Source organism: Lipotes vexillifer, unplaced genomic scaffold (genome assembly GCF_000442215.2).
Source record: "Lipotes vexillifer unplaced genomic scaffold, Lipotes_vexillifer_v1.1 scaffold657, whole genome shotgun sequence".
NCBI classification, from domain to species: Eukaryota; Metazoa; Chordata; class Mammalia; order Artiodactyla; family Lipotidae; genus Lipotes; species Lipotes vexillifer.
In genome coordinates, this window is record NW_006774518.1 from 1,704,717 (window position 1) to 1,725,959 (window position 21,243).

A 21,243-nucleotide genomic window follows, 5' to 3' on the forward strand; every position below is an offset into this window, starting at 1 on the left:
CTCTTCTCCTGCTATCATGTATATACACACAAAAGATGGGTAGGATATATAATTTTTTCATCAAATCACTGTTGACACACGTGGGAATGCTTATGAAGAAGCTCCTCAAATGTAAACACCAGAAAGTAGAAATACCGGCAGTGAGAATTGTAGGGACCTGGTATTCGCTGACTGTGGAGAAAACGTTCAATTCATACAGGAATGGACCGACTATTGGCAAGGGGATCCACTTGGTGACAAAACGTCCGCGACGCTGGCGGGACTCGAACCCGCAACCTTTGAATACCTTGCCTCCACACTAGAAGTCCAATGCGCTATCCATTGCACCACAGAGCCTGACAGAATATGGAGCTTGGCTGGCTGCCAAAGACTGTTGATTATTTATTTGCCTATCAATAAATACAATTCGTGGAGAGTTAATCTGTTCCAGTCACCGTGAAAGTTCAAGAAACACAAAAACAAATAAGACAGTGCAAGGGACACGCAATGCCCAACATAAGGGAATTTCTGAGCCTTTCAGTGACTAATGTCATTCGTTGTCATGAAATAAGAAATAGTTTGTCCAGTTTCATTTGGTCTCTCCAAGTCCACTCTCGGGACGGTTGGCTTCGCAAAAATGGAATTTGAGGAACTTCCAGCAAATGACGTTGGGAGATACTGTAAATATGTGGCCACAGCCCCACCACTCCCTTTCCTTCAGTTTGGAGTTCTCTCTTTCGATCTGGGGGCCCTTCTTGCTCGTACTTGTGTTCTTTTTGAAAAAGGTGAGTTCGTTTGTTGTTTTGCCAATGGGCTCATGGAGCAACGCAATCCCACTGTCGCCCTCTCTCTTGAAGGAGAGGACTACAGTTTTTAAATGCGTCCAGGGAGCTTTGGAAAGATCGCAGGTTTTCTAACTCGGGAATTTTCTTTTGGTGACTGCGCTGAGATCAAAAGACGCCTTTTTATTCGCTGCCGCTTTTCTGTGAGACCGTGTGGTCCAGTCGCACTGGCTCATTTAGCGACCGTCGGTCACGTGGGTTGATGTCTTTGAGGACAGAAAGGGATGAATTACAGGTGAGGTCATTAAGGGTGAAACTCAAGTGCAGGAGAGTCCAAGGTTTGTTGACCCGGAGCAGGCGAATGGTTGTGATCCGAGAAACTGGAGGAGGGTTGTGGAAGGAAGAGAAGAAAGCTCAGGCCATTTTATTTCAGAAATGAAAATAATTCTGAAAATTACAAGACAAAACGTGATCCCTGAACCGACTGTCTGCAAAAACGCAAAGCAGAAAAAGGACCAGAGCTGAAGTTTGAGTTGAGTGAAAAAGTTCTTGCAGCCCTAGAGCCTAGGAGCCTGGGTATTGAGGGCCTGCGCGCTCACACCCGCAGACCACTGCCGCATCCTCTCCTCCGGGCCGTGGTTGCTCTCCCAATGCTCGGCTTCTTCCCAGGACCACGCCGCGCATCACTCCCTTAGCTCCTCAGCTCCTTCCGGCAGCCTAAGGACTGGCGAGGTGGAAGGTAGATCTGATCAAGCTTCCTTGACCACAGAGTTTATACTCCAGCCTCTTGTCTTTGAGGACGTGTTGGTTCAAGTCCAAGTTTCGGGAACTGAGGAGACGCGGGCCGGAGCTGAGTGGCACCTCCAGGCAGCCTCAGACTTGGAAATGCTAGTGGGAGAAGGACCCGGAATGAAGGGCACTCGAAAGAATCGGGGTCGTCTGCGTTTGCTTTCACAGCTAACCGGTAACTGACTTTGATAACAGTAAACTGGGTTGCCCTTCCCCTGGCCCAAAGGACTATTCGAAGTCTCAAGTGGGGGGAATGCTGGCTAAGAGTCGGTGGGGAGCTGACCAGCTCCCTTCCTTACTGAAAAGGGGGATTCAGGGACGGTCTCCAGCCCGCTCAGAAGTTCACTTCTCTGCTCCTTAGTGAAGCACGCGAGAACGTACCGAAGAGGGAAGTCCGCGGCCACGGAAGAAAATGCACAATCCCAGAGAGCAAGTTTTCCAAAGAGCCGGCCTTAGCTACATTCTGTCGCGCACAAAGCTTAAAGGACAGGTAGAAACATGTAAATAAAGCTATGCAAAATTAAGTTTTATTATAAATAGGGTTGATTCTGGGTTTAGAGATTATGTGGTTCATGAGAGGAGGATTTTGAGCCAGCTTCCTGTTACTGGGTAACAAGACAGGGACAGTTAATTTAGACTCCCAATCCCCATTCTGGGAATCGAAGTGTGTTGCTAGGATACAAGAAAATACCAACACATTTTCAGATTACAAGGGAAAAGTTTTCTCAAGTCCATATCTCCCAAACTCTCATTCGTAGCTTCTCTTTTCCTCTGCTGTAACAGGAGTAATTATTCCCTTTTTTATAATCTCACAAGATGTTATTTGTTCCTGAAACCATAGCACTTACCAAATACAGTCATTTCAGCTAATTTTAAGCTTGATAACACTTGAATCAGTAATTCGTTTTGTAAAACTCTGTTCTAGGAAATTAATATTAACTGAAGAAAAACATTTGGTGCACAAAAACAATGATGGTACTTCTTAAAAACTGATAACAGTAGCACAGCAGAAATTACATAGCTGTCCAACAAAGGGGAATATTTCATCAATTCTTACTTCATCTGAATAATGGAACATTACAAAGCCACTAAAATAACATTTAGAAAGCTCCTGAAAAAATATTGATATAATATTCAATTAAATTAGTAAAATACACAATTTAGAGAGTTAAAAGCAGCACTTGACATTTGGGAGCTGACCTGGTACTATCAGCTAGGATTTGATGTTCTTTTATCGAACAGAAACAATTTCACAGAGCACCAATGTCAGACAAGGCCATTCTATGACCATGGTTGATCAAGACAAAATTAAGATCACTTTGTAATCCTGCCTGAACACGAACACAAACATGAAACACACACACACACACACTTGCACAAAAGCATTGTTCAAACCATAAAAATGACCCCAAACCTCCTTATCTTGGTAAATACATATGCCAAAAAATGACTAAGGTTTTTTGCCAATCATAGTTTTAGCATTGCTCTATTCTTCCATAGGATTTTAAATCTTAATCCTAAATTTAAGCTATTTAATCACAGAATCACCCCTTACTTCCAGACAACATTTAATCTAAAACAAAGTCCTGATTCTTTAACTCTTTTCCCAAATCGCCCAACACAAGACTAAATTCTTTGAGTACTTTTTAGTACTCTTTTACTAGGATGTACCCATGCTTCCCCACTGTGTTCTCAATTGCTACAAGGAGTTCTATGCCCAACTTTTTCAACTGCATATGTATTCCTGGTGGTTTCTATCTGGAAGATATTGGCACAATTCACATCCTGTATGACTTCAACTATCCACATTTTTCTGCATTCAAAATACTGAGGGAGAGATAAACCAAAGTGCTGCTGTTGCTGGTTTCTCTCCATGTCCCCCCGACCCCCAGTGTGTTAGTCATCATTACCCAAGTTTTCTCAAGAAGGAGAAATTTATTTTACTTGGCACAAGAAAGATGAATTCTCTAAACGTAGACTCAAGGACTTTGAGGTTACTGAATGTTCCCTCAGTAGTATTTGGTTTGAGCAACTGTCTTTTTCAATGCCCTTCACAATCAAGTGGGCCTTGAGTTTGTTTCTTGAATAATTGATGCTAGTTAGAAGTTTGTAGAATCCATGGAGGCGTCTCTCCCCCCATCACCTGCTAATATTTAATTAGACTTTTAAAATTATTTTGTATGCATACTTTGATAAACTAATCTTTTATTTTCATAACAGAAAAACTGTAACTTTAAAAAAACGTTTTAGGAACCCTCATGACACAGGTCTGCCCCAAAAATACTCCTACAGGGACAGAAGATAAAGATTTTAAATATATTTGGCAATCTCTTAATGCAAATGGTTGGGAATTTTCCAAAAATTACCAATGGAAAAACACATTAGAAATGCTCTGAATCTATGAGCACACAGAGTGAGTGATGCACTTGCTTTTCATGAGCAGATTTCTTCTGTTAGTCATGGCATTATTGTTCTTTTCTGGATATAGATAAAAGTAAATTATTTGATATTTAATTAGATCTACCTCTCCCATAAGGCTTTCTCAGTGATATCTGAATTGAATAGAACTCTATTTAAAGAACACTTTGTTACTTCTGGTTAAATATATTGTATTAAATCCAAGCAATTACCTACCAGCTTTCTCAAGATACATCGTATTCATCAGCTCTCACCTCTTACACATTAACAGTTTGTTGGTCATAAAATGGGGACCTATATATGCATCTTGGGATCCAGCATCTGCATTTAACCATTCTATTCTGAATCGATTCTGCAGAGCATCTGGAAATTCTGCTGAAGGAACCAGTGAGTTACAAATGTAAATAGGAGAACGGGAAACGTGCCGTGTGAGTTACATTTAGAGAAAACGAGCCCTTGCATTGCCCCCAAAAAACTGAACCACGTAATCCATTTTTTAGAAAGCAGCTACGATCTCACAGAAAATGAAACTCATGGACCGGCAATGCCTCTTCTTAACGTGTCTGGAAAGTGAAAGCGTATTTGCAACTGCAAAACACTTTCCCAAACACAGTGAGATTAATACTTTGGGCCTAAATTAGGAGCCTAGGAACAACGAGTGAGGGAATCCAGAGGAGATTTTCAACGTCGTTTTTCTCTCCTCCCACCTTAGACACAAATCGGCGGGAGCATTTCCTTCCCTGAAACCCGTTGAGCACAGTATCATTCATCCAGCAGGCTAGAAGTTCCAGCAGAAGGGCTGGTCCCACCACGCCTAAAAGTAGGATTGCGCTGATTTCACCTCGGTGCTGAGTAAATTTGGTTCCTGTTTCGGAGACCACAGAACCCAGCATGAACCCAACTCATCCGCGAGGGAGGCAGGCGCTAGTTGAACTGACCTGAACTTTGAACAAAGATACTTGTACAGCGAGTACACTCATCCCAGTTCTCCTAACTGTCGGGGCTGCCGGAGAGAGTTTGATTCCCCTCCCCAAGCTTTCATTCACCTGAGTGTTTTTGCCCAACTCCCTGCACACACTTTTATCTACAAAGGAGTCTTAGCTTTATATCTACCACCTGTCGTTTTATAATGAGACCTCTTCTTTCCCGCGCCAGTAGTCGTGGCCGAGAGGTTAAGGTGGTGGATTAGAGATACATTAGGGTTTCCCTGCGCAGGTTCGAATCCTGCCGACTACAGTCAAAATTTTAACCTACGGAGAGTGCACCTGCCCCAGCCCGGCAAAAACGTGCTTCCGGCGACAAACAAAGAGAAAACAAATTACTCCCTCAAAAACTTTGCCCTGGTAGAGCCTTACTAATTCCTTGTTCCCATCCTTGTACAAGGCTCAAGGGTGTCTGAATTTTCTCTCCCCAAAACCCTCCCCAAAGAGACACGTTGGTGAACGTGTTAAGCTATTTCTATTTTATTAAAAATTTTGTCATAGAGTAATATTGGCTTTTTGAAATTATACGCATATATTCGTGTAACCACTACCATAATCAGGATACAGAACAGTTCCATCAATCTATAAACCTCCCTTGTGTTATCCCTTTATAGTCATCTCTTAATCCTGTACATAACAGTTGGACAACCAGATATGTTTTCTGTTGCTTTGTTTGACTTTTTTGAGAATGTTATGGAAATTGAATCATACAAAATGTAAGATTAGCTTTTTGAGATTAGCTTCTTTCACTTAAGATAGAACATGCCTTGAGATTTACGCAAGTTGTTGCATATATCAAAATTTTGTACCTTTTTGCTGTTGAATAGAATTCCATTGTGAGGGTGTACCACAGTTTATTTCTTCACCTATCCATTGAAGGACATATGGGTTGTTTCCAGTTTTGGGCAATTGTGGGGAAAAAAGCTATTAACATTAGCGTATGTACATTTTCATTTTTCTTGGATAGATTCCTAGAAGTGCAATTGCTGGGGTACATGGCAAGTGTATAACTTTATAAGAAACTGTCAAACTGTTTTCCACAGTGGCTGTACTTTTCTTTATTATCAGCAATGAATGAGATTTCTAGTTGCTCCTCATTCTCACCAGCCACTGATGTCTGTATCTTTAATTTTAACCATTTAAATAGGTGTGTAATGATACCTCATTGTTATTTTAATTTGCATTTCCTAATGGTTAATGATGCTGAACATCCTTTTGGGTGTTATTTGCCACCTTCATACTCCTTTTGGTGAAGTGTTAACTAACCTCATTGTGGTAATCATTCGCAATATATACATATATCAATCATTATGTTGTACACCTTAAACTTACACAATGTTATATGTCAATTATATCTCAATGAAGTTGCAAAAAATTAAAAATAGAATTATGATATGTTCCAGCAATTGCACTTCTGGGTATACCCAAAATAACTGAAAGCAGAGACTCAAACAGATATTTGTACACCCATGTTCATAGCAGCATTATTCACAGTAGCAGAAAGACAGAAGCAATCCAAGTGTCCATTGATGGATGAATGGATAAACAAAATGTACATACATACAAAATATACATACAATGAAATATTATTCAGCCTTAAAAAGGAGTGAAATTCTGGTGCATACTGCAACATGAGTGAACCTTAAAGACATTGTGCTAAGTGAAATCTGCCAGTAATAAAAGGACAACTACTGTATAAATCTGCTTATATGAGATACTTAGAGTAAATTCATAGAGATAGAAAGTAGAATAGTGGCTGCCCAGGGCTGGGAAGAGGGGGAAATGGGCAGTTATTAATTAATGGATACAGAGTTTCAGTTTGAGAAGGTAAAAAATGTTATGGAGATAGATAGTGATGATGGTTGCACAGCAGTGTGAATATGCTTAATGCCGTTCAACTGTACACTTAAAAATGGTCAATTTTATGTTACGTATATTTTGTCACAATAAAAAATCAAAAAGAAAAAAGAGATTACCATTTTTGTAGTTAGTTTTGTTGGCTATTTTTCATTTTCAAAATGCATTAGTTAATTTTTGCATTAAAATGCATTACTCATAAGGCAACCATACATTTTAAACCTTAAGTATGTGACTGTCACAAGATTTCTTCAGAAAGCCATAGGGTTTCCATGAGCGCTCCTGGAGCTTACAGACTGAGTAGTCCCTAGGAGTCAAATAGTAAAGCTTTCTCTACAGCCACTTGTGTCTTTGTTGTTTGGGTTTATGAACACAAACTCACTGGATGATTTGTCTTCAACATAGTCCACTTCCATTCCTAAAAGTGTTAGCTGTGCTTTCTTTTCGATGAACACTCTGAATCCATTTTGTATTTATTTTCTATTGCATTACTATCTGCTCTTTGCTTCATTATTTCCTTCCCCAGTGTTTCATTTGAATTAAATTAGTGGCTGATTCTTAATTTCAGGTAACGAATGCTTAATTATTCTTTAGTATTTATTTTATTTATACATATGTGTTTAAGGTACCCTTCTAGGATATCTAGGGTACTTGCCCTCTAAGTACCCTTCTAGCTGCACAGTACATGTCTTGACATGTACTATTTTATTATCATTTATTTCAGAATGGTTCTTAATTTCTTTCTTTTTTTGTCAATATTTTTATTGAAGTATAGTTGACTTACAATGTTATGTAAAATAGTTCCTAATTTTGATGGACATTTGGTCTTTAAACCATAAATTATTTAGAAGCATATTTATTTTGTAAACAAATACAAATTTTAACTTTTATGTTTTGATTTTTGGCACAATTTTATTGTTCTGAAATAATAGCATGTATCTAACCCTGTTATGTTTTTGGAGACTTGCTTTGTGGCCTGGTAAAATGTCAAGTCTGAGATAATTCCATGTGTGTTTGGAAAAAGTTGGAATCCAGAAGTTGGTATGTGCACTGTTCCTTATATATGTATGTATATTATATGAATTGCATTTCTTTGTCTTATGGCTATTTTTTCATGTGTGTTTTTAATTAGTTTTTCAGAGAGGTGTATTGTGCAAAACTATCCCACCATGACTGTGATTTTTATCTTTCTCTTTGTACTTCCATCAATTTCTGGATTTTCTTCTCCATTTCTTAAACTTCCAGAAGCAAGAAATTCTGCATAGAGCATGATTTATGTAACAGCTAGGACTTGGAGATACCAGGTGCTCCCTCCAATTGGACAACTGCAACAAGAAAAGCCTCGGGAAAAAAATATATTTAATTTATACAAGCTTTAGTATATCCATTGAGATTTTAGGGACATGCTGCTTCTTAGAAATTTACGTGTTTCCTTCCTCAAAATAAATGAGGAAAATGTAATTCAAACATAATTTGTCTCATGGGAAACTCTGGATAAAGACTGAGGATAAGCTGCAGTGCAGATTCTGATCACCCTGTGCTTAAAAATGAACATGGTTCCATCCACTGGTCCTGACCTAGAGATGTCTAACTCTGGCTTCTCAAAACTGCATAGTCAGGAACCCACATCCCATAACCAACCACTCTGAGATGAGAGGGGCACTCAGAACTGGTTTGACTAGAATCTCAGCCTCAGGCGTGTGTGCAACTTTGCCTCCTAAGTTACAATACTGGGGCTAATGAATCATGGAGCCTGAATTTAAAGATGTTTCTTTAGCAGCTTTATGCCTAATTTTACTTGAGTGATTTCATTTTTTAATAGTTACAATTAGACTATGTGATATAGAGGAGAAACTCTTAGCCTAAGGCATAGAGTCTTCAATAATTTTGTGAATTCCCTGGTATGGTTTGCTAAGTGCTGTGTTTTGTGTCTAGGTTCATCTTGGTGTGAGAGAGTGCCTAAGTTTCCATTCCATTTTCCATGGGGTGCTAAACAAACAAAAGTTTTAGAAGTCTTCCCTAATAACTTCACAATCTATTAAAGGGAGAGAGAGGAAAATGCCAACTTAATTTTCTTATTTTGAAAAATGCATTAAATGCCTTTTGGTGGCCATGAGGCCCCAAGCAAATTCTTTTTAACTAGTACAAGCAGCTTTTCTACATGGGCTCAATTCCTTTTTCCCTCATGGCAACCAATGCTCACCAATATATTAAGGATAAAAGCCCCACTGGAAGCTCCTATGTTCACCAGCAGTGCCCTACGTGGTTTTCACATTCACATACTGATGCTGGCATGTCCCCCTAAAAGTAAACAGCAATGGGGCTTGTCTGAGCCATAATTCTAAGTCCATTATGGAGCTTATTCTTTATTTTCTCTTTTATATGTTACTATATTGTTGCTGCCCAAGATAAAGCACTCCATCTTTTACAATCAGGATCCATATGCTGCACTCTTATTGTGCATTTTGTGTATGGAAGATCGTGGACCAGCACTTTCTGCAGAGTAGCAGTATTAATTCTTGTGCAAACAAAATTCCATTTTATTTGTATTTTAGCTTTCCATCATACCTGTGCCATTAGTCTGCGTTACAAGCGCTTTCCCCAACCTATTCCTGGCTAGGCTTTGTTTTATGTACACGTTGATAGAGCTCCCTTCCTAGCAGATACGCATCTCTACAAGGACAGGGGTTGCACGCTTATCTTGTTTATCTTTATGCCTCCAGCACCTTGCACAGCATCCGATCCTTCACAGGAATTCAGTAAAACTAGCTAAACAAATGATTTGAAAAAGGTGCTAATCTAATGACTTTTTTCCACAATAAGAACTTAAAATAATGTTTGAATTCTTTGTTTCATTTCTAATTTATTCTTATCCCATTCCTTCTTCCTGATTTTCTGATATGTATACACACATATACATATACATATACATACACATATACATATACATATATATGTATATATGGTAGCCCTAGACAAAGAGGTGACATCGTCTATCACCCGGCCTGAGAGAATGGCTTATTTAGGAAAGGTGGGGAGGTTTTATCTCTGGACTCTGCAAGCGTTAGTTCTACATTCCCTTTAAAATTATTTCCTTTGGCTATGGTTTTTGTTCTGTGCTCTTGTGAGTTACAGGATACTTTATTCACGCGCTGGAGATCATATGCAGTTGTGTTGGGCGAACACAACTCAGAGTCTGGTACAAGTTCCTATAGCCTTTAGAAGGTCGGCACTATATATAAGGGTTTTGCACGGGACTGATGTTTTGCAAGATCCTCGTGTGTTTGTTTGTAACCACTGAGACTACTGTAAGGAGAAGTGGGCCCCCTTTGCAATTTTGTTCATCTCAGTTAGCAGGAGAGTTCCATTCTGTTGTCTTCCGCCGCGTGGGCGAGTGCACCAGACTGCAGGAAGCTGCTGTGAGTGTGAGGCGGAGGGCCGTACGTGGCGACGTTCTCGCTGCCATCGCAGAGGCCTCTGTCACTGAACTCTCAGAACAGTCCTGAGGGCGGACATTTGTTTTCCCCGGGTAGTCACTGCGCCGCCTCATTTAAGGGGGCAGATGCCCTTCCATGGAGTTAGACGTCATTATGCAGTCGTAGGAGAATGCCTATATACACATCCACTGGGAAGAGTGCTGGGAAAGGAGCCAGCATCCCCAGAATTCCACCAACACAAATTCCAAAGCGCAACTCGGCTAAAGCTCTGTGGAAATCTCAACAGAAACTTGCTGCTGGGAGGCCTCGGTGAGTGCAGCCGAAAGGAGGCGAGAACCAGGCGAGCTGAAAGGGAGTCAGGGCATCTATTGGCTGCGTGGACGCGGAGGGACCCACCGACACTTCCCAAGAAACCTAGTGTTTAAGGAAGCGCGCTGGGTCTAAGAAAAAGTGTCTGTGGAATAGCAGTAAAACAAACAAGCAAACAAAAACACCCCACAAAGTCTTTAGTACAATTTGGCAGCCTTCACTGGGCACCTTCTGCTTGATGAAGGCGAGTATGATGAGTCTCTGATCCTGAAATATCGCGTCCCTTACCGATCGCTACAGGTGACAAAATTCAGACTTTTTCTTCAAGCATACGTTTTCCATTTTCTCGAAAACATAGCTTTTCTCAAGGTTTCTTCTGTGAATGTGCCAGAAATTAACACATTAAAGCTTGTTTTCCTAGAGGCAATGGATCTGATAACTACATAATCTCTGTGGGGAAAAATATCCCATGGCTGAAATTGAGCAGAGGTGCAGATAAAAGACTTGAAATTTCTAAGGCTCAGTTTTCCTATCTATATAAAGACTAAAAAAGTTTCAGCGAGTTTTTAAGTATTAAATTATGTAATGGATATAAGACGTTCCTTTCAGTGCTGGTGTATATAAGGACTGCTCACTCTGTTTTTCTTAATGAAGAAAGCGAGGGCTAGGATCGCCAAGTTTCTGAGTTAATGGTAGGGGGCGGACATTATGGGTTCCTTGGCAAAAAATAGGATGAAAAGTAAAAATAAATAAAATTAAATCCCCTAGGATTTTCTTCGAAAGTGACGTGAGTGGACGTAGACTAAAAACTTTGATTGTTTAAGCTAAATGATTTCAGTAGAGCTACTATGACATATCATAGACAATTATGAGGTAAAGAGCCCCGCATGAGGTTCCATGGTGTAATGGTTAGCACTCTGGACTCTGAATCCAGCGATCCGAGTTCAAGTCTTGGTGGAACCTACTTCATCCTTTCGGGTCACTTATTTTCCCCCGGAAAATACTGTCCACCTAAAAGACCGCTTTCAATTTTGCCTCTAATATCTCCTGTGAGCTCCTGTGAGTCCAAACATATCTGCATCTGGGTGAGGAGGCAGAAGTGGAATTCCATTCTGGTTTAATGGAATTCATTTTATAAGGAATAAAAGAAGTATCAGAAGTAAGTTAAGTACAGGTGGAAGATAACAAAACCCCTGCACTCTGCTGCGACTAGAAAACCAACTCTAATAAAAAGCAATGACGCTCTTTTAATAAAGTTTATTTTCTGTGCACGTTAAAAAGGATATTTGAAATTGTTCAATGTTTCAAATACGGGAAATAAATAAATCTAATAGTATTGGATAATATACAGTTAATAGCAAATTTCTCTTCTGCCCATGACCTCTACCTGCACAATTTCTGACGCACTCCACCCCATCCACAAGGCTACTGAACCCAGTATATATAAATGCTTTATATATACTAAATACAGACAGACACCTCAGACACGGTGGGGCGGGGGGGGCGGGTCTAAATATGGAATATCTTAAAGTAGGTGACTCTAAGTAAAAGGGCATGCAAGACTCATTATTACATTTTTAAAAAAATCTACAGATATAACACACTTCAAGTTAAAATTGGGGGGGAATCCATAATGATATTTTCATTGCAATATTCATCTGGTCATTGTGCCATGCACAAAACACCAAACATCCCTTTTTCTCGGATAAAATGAGTGACTTATGCTAATGAATGATTTCTTTACTAATTACATTCCTTGTATATAAGTTTTCCTTTTTTTCATTTGTTCTTGTACTGTTTTGCCCAGGTCTCATGAAATTTTTTTTTTAAGTATAGTATTTGTCTTGGATGAAGTGTGAGTTGTTTTGTTTTGTTTTCCTGAATTAGAAATTTGCAGGCATTTCACATGGACTAGGGGCTGGGAAGATTCCCCCCCCCACACACACACACACAAATAGTCTCTTTATGATACCAGGTTGTGTGTGGAATATTTAAGCAAAATCTTTTTCTCACAACCAACACATATCACTAACTCCAAGTGTGCTCACAATGAAGATTCTCTCCCCATACACTGATCTTATTCACTGTCTGCTTCTTCTTAACATTGCCCATGTGTAAGTTGCTTATCCAAACATTCATATGTAGATTCTCCTTCATAATAAATGAGTTCTGTAAAGTTCCTGCTTCCACATGTAAACATATTCCATTGTTCAAAACCAGAGAGTGTTGGTTTTCTCTCTCACAGTGCCACTAACTGTGAAACACTATGCACTCCTGTTTGTTTGTTTTTGCAAATACTGTACTGGGAAAACACTACTTATGGTCTCATTACAGCCCTTCGACCTTCACAGTATGTGGAATCTATTCTTCATGCTCCATCATTCATATACTGCACAGATCACTTTTAGTTTGCTCAGAATTGAAGTTTGCTTTATCTGACACATAAATTTTCTTTCCCAGATGAAAATGCAAAAAGCGCCTCTATTCTGCAACTGTAACTCTATCTTTACTGCATACATTTATTGCCATCACACAGTTTAAATACCAAATGGAGATATAAATATTATGGAGCCCTTGCTTATATCACATCTTAAGTGATCAACAAAAATGATCTGTCTCGCTACATTTTATGAAACCCGACAGCCCTTTGGTTGACCGTAGTGACGAGCCAACAGTAGGAGAATATCACTGTGCTTTTTTAGTAGCAAGAGGGACTGCAATGTTCTTTCAGGCATGTTTAACCAACCATGCAGAGTTTCTGGTAAAATCGTGGTTAGCAGGACTTGAACCTGCGGGGGGCGCTCCCAATGGATTTCAAGCCCATCACCTTAACCACTCAGCCACGACTACCAACTTGTTGACCACTGAGTGGGCTAAAGTGAAAACTCGTGGTGGATGTGTGGCACGTTCCCCAACAGTAGGTCTGGCAACAAAAAGTTTCTTAGCCCTGTCCAGGCCACTCCCTCGAGAATGAAAGAGCTCATCTAGAGCAAATCAAGAGCCAGCTGGTGATGTAATTCAATAAAATGCTCCTAGACAAGCGACTCGAACTTCTTAGACGCTGGAGCTTGTCCAAAAGCCGGTGATAATCTTGGACACGCACGATCACACCTAGTTCTCGGGAACTTGCTGAAGGGGAGCTTTGAGTTTAGAGTGAGCTCGAAACAACCGCCAGTCTCAAATACCAATGGGAGAAGGAACTCGAATGAAGGGATCGTGCGAGAAATGGCAGGGGTGGGGGTGGGGAATCATCTATGTTTACTTTCAGGTTTAAAATCTAAGTCAGGAATCTCTTCCATGGATCAAACTGACATGCTTCCAAAAGAACGATTAAAATCGGACTGCGGCGACAATTCGGAATGAGGGGGCGGGGTGGGGGGAAGAGCAATTTCTGTCCTAACTGGAAAAGACAAGGCAGGAGAGGTCTCGGACCCCTTCCTTTGAAGGTCACTCATGTTGTCCTAGTGAAGGACGCGAGACAATTCCCAAGCGAACGAAGCCTTCAGCCTCCGGAGCCCGGGGGAAAGGGAGGAACTCAGAATACAGGTGTTCCAGGGATCCGAACTCAACAGGAAGACATGCTCAATGCAGAATAGCGCCAAAAAGAAATGCAAACATGTATATGTCAGAATAAATCTAGCTAAATTAATAAGGTTGATTCTTGAGTCAGAGACTATCTGGTTTATGAGAATGGGATGATGAAGGGGCCACTTGGCTTAGATTCCTTTTTATGGGAATGTCAAGGGCTCCAAAACCAAGGACTTTCTCTGAGTTCTAGGAATGGAAGTGCGTCCCCAGGGCATAAACTAGTAGATTTAAAGAGAATCTCAGATACAAAAGGAACATGACCTCCATGATAGAGGCTGGAATTTGTCCCTCTGGTGGTTAGAAAACATGTTTTTCTTTAGGACAGTAAAAACAATCCTCCCCTCACTGTAGTCTTGCAAATATTATTTGGTTTTACTACCATGGCGCTTGCTATATACCTCCATTTAGATTCATAAGGAGTTTATAACCTTTAACACAGTAAATTTATTTTGAAGTTTGTTGTCCTTGAGCGGTCTTATCAAAGTTATTGTCCCCAGCAGCAGCGTGTGCACCACCTGGGGACTTGTGAGAAATGCAGATTCTTGGGCTTGAATTCAGATCTACAGAATTAAAAACTTGCTAGGAGAGGGGAGAGCAGAAGCCGGGAGATCCAGCAATTTGTTTTAACAAGAAGCCCTCCAGGAGGTTCTGATGCCCACCGAAGTCTGAGAAGCACCCTCTTAAGGAAATAATCTTAACAAAGAAAAACATGTACTGCATAAAAATCTTTATTTCTCATTGTGATAGCAAAAAACAGGTATTTAAGAATAGATAAATGTTTAAATATTTTTGCTTCATCTGTGTAATAGATCATTACAAAGTCAGTAAAACAAAATTTGGGAACACTTTGTAATTGATCTGGGAAAATGTTTATAATGTTCACTGACAAGAGCAGGATGCAAAGAACATGACTTCAACTATGCAAAACTTTTGCATATGAAATATTGGGAGTAGAGGAGGAATACTTCAAAACATTGCTAGTGCTGGTTTCTGGGTTGCAGGATTATGAGTTAATTTTGTTGTTGTTGCTTTTTACAGTGTAAAGTAATCATCAAGTTTTGTAAGTGGATAGCAGAACAATGTCTTTTATTGAGTTATTGGTTATTTATTGATGTTGCTCGAGAGCTGATATTTGCCTCAAGTGGTAGTTGGATTAATCATCTGTCTTGTTCAATACACTCCAAAGTGAAAGCATTCACCTTAAACTTGTTTCTCAAATAATCAATGCCATTTAGAGATTGTTAGAATTAATGAAGACTTCTCCACCACTTCTTGCTTGCTAGCATTTAACTGTATTTTTTTTTTCTTTTTTAAAACTCATTTTGAAAGAACACTGAGCACAGTTTTATAAGTCTTTTAAATTTGTAACATGAATTTTCACGTTTTTAAGGTTTGGGGAGCTGTTTTATTTGAGGTCTGTTCTCTAGTTATTCCTGCATATGGATGCAGGAGAATAAAAAAGTGTTGACATAGGTGGGACAATCCTTCAAATCAAATAGTTGTGAGTTTTCTAAAAGACTGAAATCTTTGGGAAATTTCAGAATCTTCCACTATATGGACGTCCCAAAAATTTATTTTTAAAACTGGTGGTCATTTCAAGTTTTTCAAATCGTGGTTATACTCATAATTCTGCAACAAATGTTAGAGTGTGTCTCAGTTGTTGAGTGTGTGTATCTCAAGGATCCCCATCAGAAGCTGACAGATCAGGAAGCTGGTCTCTCAGGATGTCTCCTGCTTAGGTTTCTTCTAGCAGAGCATCAGAATAAGGGGCCCTTCCAGACTGAGGAGGAAGTGTTACTTGCCAATTTGCCGCCATAGCGTGATATTTGTCAAAATGATGTCAAGGAATAAGAAATTTTTCTTAATACGAATACACTTTCTGGTAGAAAATTTGATCCTTTGAAGAGAGCTGGAGTTCCATGCAGCTACTTATGCTAATAAAATGAGCAGCTACTAGTAGTCGTGGCCGAGTGGTTAAGGCAATGGACAAGAAATCCATTGGGGTTTTCCCGCGCAGGTTCGAATCCTGCCCATTACGGCACCTTTCCCTATTGAGACAGCCAGCTGGGGAAGAGTGCTCTTGCCTTACAGAGAGAAACTGGATTGTTTTCCAACCTGGCTCTTTATGGTTGCCGCTGAAAGGCTCCACGAAGCAACCGGATTGCGCCCCAAACAGCGTGGGGTCTTCTTATTACTATTATTATCTTTAGGTAATTACTACTATTATTTTAAAGTAATTCTCCCTAGAAGAGCCAAGGCTTTGGTGACGCCTTCCTGTTTCCTGCAATCAAAACCTTGCTTACAAAACAGATTTTCCTAAAGAAAAATCTTGATAGGAGCATTTCCGTGTCCAAAGAATCGCACCCTTATCAGGGCTCTTCTCTAATCATGTATGTCTTTGTTCACGTACAAAAGGAAACTCCACGAAATCTTGGATCAAATACAAATGAAAGCCAAGACTCATAGCTAGGTCACCAAGTCGCGAATCCAAACTGGGTATTAATAAGCAAACTACTTACACAACTAAAGAAATTAAATAAAGCCATTTCCTTTGTGATCCAGCCAGAGAGGGACGACAACATTACACCTGGCTGGCTTTTACTGGGGCCCCAAAGCAGTTACGGGTATGACTGTGGATGGATCTGCAAGTTGTATTTTGTTCTTATTCTTAACTTATTGGGTCCCCAGACATTTTCCACTGGGCAACGATCTTCCAGGTAGGCGGTAGGTCATATCTGGTGAGGCTGAAATCAAAAGAAGAAAAACAGGGATTTGAATCATAGATGCTCAGATTAAAAGTGTGCGTCTCTATCAACTCAGTGGTCCATAATCTGAGGGAATATATGGGTCTTTCTGAAGTCTTGGTAATTCCTAATTCCACCCCAGACCTTTGGGATCGGGGGGGGGGGGGGGGGGGGGCAGCGACGACGACGACGACGACTAGAGAGAGAGGTAGAGAGACAGGTTATTGAGTAAATACCCATGGTCCTGTTCCACTGATCTCTTGAACCCAAGACTTCAGAGAAAGTTACTTGCTTTTACTTAATGATCTTTTGTTTCGGGGGGGTCGGTGGCAGCTGAGCTGATCATTGCTGATCTCTACATTATTGACGATAAATACGCGAAAGTGCAGGGTAAAAGTAGATCAAAGTCGGGCTGGGTAAGATTGATTCAGGGAGTTTATTCCTGGAATCAGTGATTGCACGTGTTTGAAGGGGGTGTGTTTTACCTCTGCGTAGTCAGGAGAAAAGCCCCAGGCCCGAATTATACAAAAATGTGCGGAGGGAAACCAGCTTCTATTTGAGGAAGAAGCAACACCCAGCTGATGAAGAGGACTGAAGCATAACGTATTTGCTTGATGCCTTTTAGGTTTGTGGCAGGAGGTCAGGAAGTCCTAGGCTCAAGTGTCAAGTTCCCTCCTGGTCCCTTACCTGAAACCAAACAAACGGGAGGCTGAAATTATTTTTGTTTCAATTGGTGAAGACCGTCTCCCTCAAACTCCACATCGCCCCAGTCCTGTACTTCTGGTCTCCTTTCTCGTCATCTTCCATTCTTTTTCCTCTTCTCTCTGCTCCTCTCCCTCTTCTCCCGCCATTACACAGCATTTCTCAACGGGACACTTTCACCTCCATGTCCCTTCCTCTAGGACAAGGTGGAATCACATTAATCCAGCTCTGCCTCCGCCCAACACATGGAGATTCCCCATCATTCCAGGTCTTTTTCTAATGCTTTCCTTCCACAGTTTATCTTGACTTCATCCCATTCAAAGACCACAACACCAGCAGTGGAGGAAATGTGTGTGGCCGTGGTCATGGTAAGGCTTCTTTGGTTCAGCATATATTTTTTGAGCACCTCTAAGTGAGAGCCAAGCAAGCAGTGAGGGAGTAAGCAGTTGAGGTGGAAGACAAGTAAGATTGGGTAGCATTTGCCATCATTCTGTGGGCTTTGAAGATAGTTGGAGCAGAGAAAATGAGATACTCCTGCCCCAGGAAGATGAGAGGATGAGAATGGTTGTGAGATTTTCTCCGGTGGCTTTCTTTTGACTACCATTTCTGCTTTGTGGATGTTTCAGTAGGTGTAGGAAGCAGGAAAAAAATCTCCAGCCTTGAGAAAAACATACAAGTCTAGCAGAGAATGGTTTCGATCCACTGACCTCTGGGTTATGGGCCCAGCACGCTCCTGCTGCACCACTCTGCTCACTGCAAAAAGCTGAGAAATACTTTTCAATCTTGATTCTTACCCACTTCCCCAACACTTCAATGTCTTCTTTTCACTATTTTTCTCCATCCGCCTCCTCTACATTTTCCACTTTATTTCCCACCCTTACAGTCATGTCATTCTCAAAATATTAATGCCACACCATCTCTAGTTTGAGGTCTTCACAAATCTTTAACCTTTTCTTCAAGTGGATGCCAATCATTCCCTTTGGATTGGGAATTATGATAGCTAGGTAGGGAACAATGATGGCTACAATGTCGGATTTCCAGAACTAGAACCCAGCAAAGCCTTGTAAAACCTTTCAAGAGTCAGGTTCTTCCTGAACCAAAGCCCTTGCCTCAGGATTTCTTCTTGGTCCTGGAACCGACTACCTTTCTTCTTTTCCCTCGCACTCCTATCTATCAGGCAAAAGTGGACAATATCCCTGTTTCAGCTTTAGTTTCTCCCCTCCTCCTGTGTCTGCTCAGGTTTCACCTGCTCTGCTGCTCTCCATTATTGGAGACTCCAAAGTAAGCCTCCCTTTTTCCATGTTCCCCCTTCTTGCGGGATTCAGGGCCAGCTGCGATTCCTCCTCTCCATAACTCGATTTGGAGTCATCAACGCTTCGCTCTCCACTTTCAAAGGTCTCCTCATATGGAAGGTTCTTTTGAACGTGTTCTCATCACTCGGAAACAGAGAGACTTAGAAATTAAGATAGAAGGCCCCAGCGACTCAACAGGTGGCCAAGGCCCCAAACTGGAAATGAAAGCTCCCAAGGGTAGGGACAAGCCCCTTTTCTGAAATGCGGATTTTTCTGTAACCTCGGGACAAGTTTCCCCTGAGGCAAGCGTGGTTTGTAGCAGCAAGAAGTCAAACCTCAGAAGATGCTGACTGGTTTCCTCCTTGAGCTGTCCTTCATTCTTTTTGATTCTCTTCTGAATTCTGCAGGTTGCTCGCCTTCTCCAGTTGATTCTCAGAGTTTCTGTTCTATTCCCTATTCTCTGCCACAGAAACTGCAGAGCCAGTGTTGACAGCCCAAGACAATTTTGCGGGGGGAGAAGGGGGTCCTCACTTCTACATCTGTATCGACTGCCAGTATTCTGCCACCAGCATTAACAGAACATGGTAGCCACCTCCAAAGAGGCTCATTTGGCCTATGCAGCTGAGCATCAGTCATTTTCTAGGAAATGGAAAGTTTTGAGCCAAGACCTGAAAAAGGGTATGTGGGAAAGCTATAAGATCATTATGGCTAGGGACTTTGACATTGCTAGAGTCAATTTTATAAAGATGAGCCAAACTCCCTGTGCGTGTTCCTAGTCATGTGCTGATTTGCCATCTGTATATCCCCATCAGTGCAATATCTCATGTGTTTTATCCATGTTCTAATTGGATTGTTAGCGTTTTTGTTGTTGTTGTTGTTTTAATCTGCTGAGTTTTGAAAATTCTTGTGCATTGTCTAGATATTGTCCTTTGTCAGATATGTGGTTTGCGAATATTTTCTCCCAATTTGTAGCTGGTTTTTTTCAACCTCTTAATAGTGTCTTTTGAAGAGTAAAAGTTTTTAATTTTGATGAGGTCCAATTTATCTGTTTTCCTTTTAAGGACTGGGCTTTTGTATCAAGTCTAAGGACTAAGATCCTGAAGATCTCCTATGTTATTCTCTAAAAGTTTTATAGTTTTACATTTCAGTTTTGATTTATTTTAATTTTTGTATACGCAATGAGGTTTAGGTCAACGTGGGTTTCTGTTTTTACCTATGGATGTCCATTTGTTGAAAAGCCTATCCCTCCTCCAATGAATTTTTTTTGTACTGTTGTCAAAAAATCAGTTGGGCATATTTTGTACAGGTCAGAATATATGTTTAAGGGAGAGAAAAAACCAAGACCATCACTGAATATAAGTTTGCTACCATTCATTTAAAAATAAAGAGTGGATTGAATACTATACACACCTATAACTCTGGAAGGTTATACAAAAATTCATTTCACTGTGGAGAAACTAAACAGCTAGAGCACACAGATAGATGATAGATTTTATTCATTGCATATAACCTCAAAATCATTAGAGCTTCATATCATGATTATTATGTTTGATTAGTGTAAATATTAAAATTCTTCTTCTTTTTTTTTTTTTTTTTTGCGGTACGCGGGTCTCTCACTGTTGTGGCCTCTCCCGTTTCCGGACGCGCAAGCGCAGCAGCCATGGCTCACGGGCCTCGTCGTTTCGCGGCATATGGGATCTTTCCGGATCGGGGCACAAACCCGTGTGCCCTGCATCGGCAGGCGAACTCTAAGCCACTGCGCCACCAGGGAAGCCCTAAAATTCTTAATAGAGAAGGTATATAAACTTTATATCCGTTGATTACTGCTTTTTGGTAGTTACAGTTTTCCAGTCACATGGGGGCAAAGAATTTTGCTGTCTTCAAATAGCATTTACTTCTGGCACTTTATTTACCCCATAAACGGGCTGGAGTTGTGTGAAGCAAGCCTGGAGTTGTAGATCAACCTCACTCAGACATGAAAACATGAGTGTGTTGAGACATATAAAGGATACAGTTATATATGAGAAAGGAAATCCCTGAAAAGGTAACAATTCCATGGAGAAGCAAGGAGGATTTTGATAGCAGGAAACACCAAGGTATCTCTGAAGCTAGGACTCTTCTTGGGAGGAAAGAAAATATATTAGGATACAGGTCAAACCTACTGGAAAATACAATAATTATGACTTCTTTTTTCTGGCCAGCACGATGGATCCCCATCATGGGTAAATTAATTGCAGGATCATGAACTGGCAAGTTTAGTAACCACCTGCATCTTGGTTAGAATTCATGTTTTGTCTTTGGACTAGCAACTCCAGGATTTGTCAAAATGTACAGCCTTAAGGAACTAACTCAGTTAACTACCA

At 40.6% G+C, this 21,243-nt stretch overlaps 4 non-coding genes across 4 annotated transcripts; 3 read left to right on the plus strand and 1 right to left on the minus strand.

The window, feature by feature from the left end:
- Positions 1-248: 248 nt before the first annotated feature.
- TRNAR-UCU (transfer RNA arginine (anticodon UCU)) lies at positions 249-336 on the minus strand. Its single transcript is given in 2 exon segments — positions 249-284; positions 300-336. It is a non-coding gene; the product is annotated as a tRNA-Arg (tRNA).
- Positions 337-5,122: 4,786 nt separating this feature from the next.
- TRNAS-AGA (transfer RNA serine (anticodon AGA)) lies at positions 5,123-5,204 on the plus strand. The gene has a single exon. It is a non-coding gene; the product is annotated as a tRNA-Ser (tRNA).
- Positions 5,205-11,445: 6,241 nt separating this feature from the next.
- TRNAQ-CUG (transfer RNA glutamine (anticodon CUG)) lies at positions 11,446-11,517 on the plus strand. Its single transcript has one exon. It is a non-coding gene; the product is annotated as a tRNA-Gln (tRNA).
- Positions 11,518-16,098: 4,581 nt separating this feature from the next.
- TRNAS-AGA (transfer RNA serine (anticodon AGA)) lies at positions 16,099-16,180 on the plus strand. Its single transcript has one exon. It is a non-coding gene; the product is annotated as a tRNA-Ser (tRNA).
- The last annotated feature ends 5,063 nt before the right edge of the window (positions 16,181-21,243 follow it).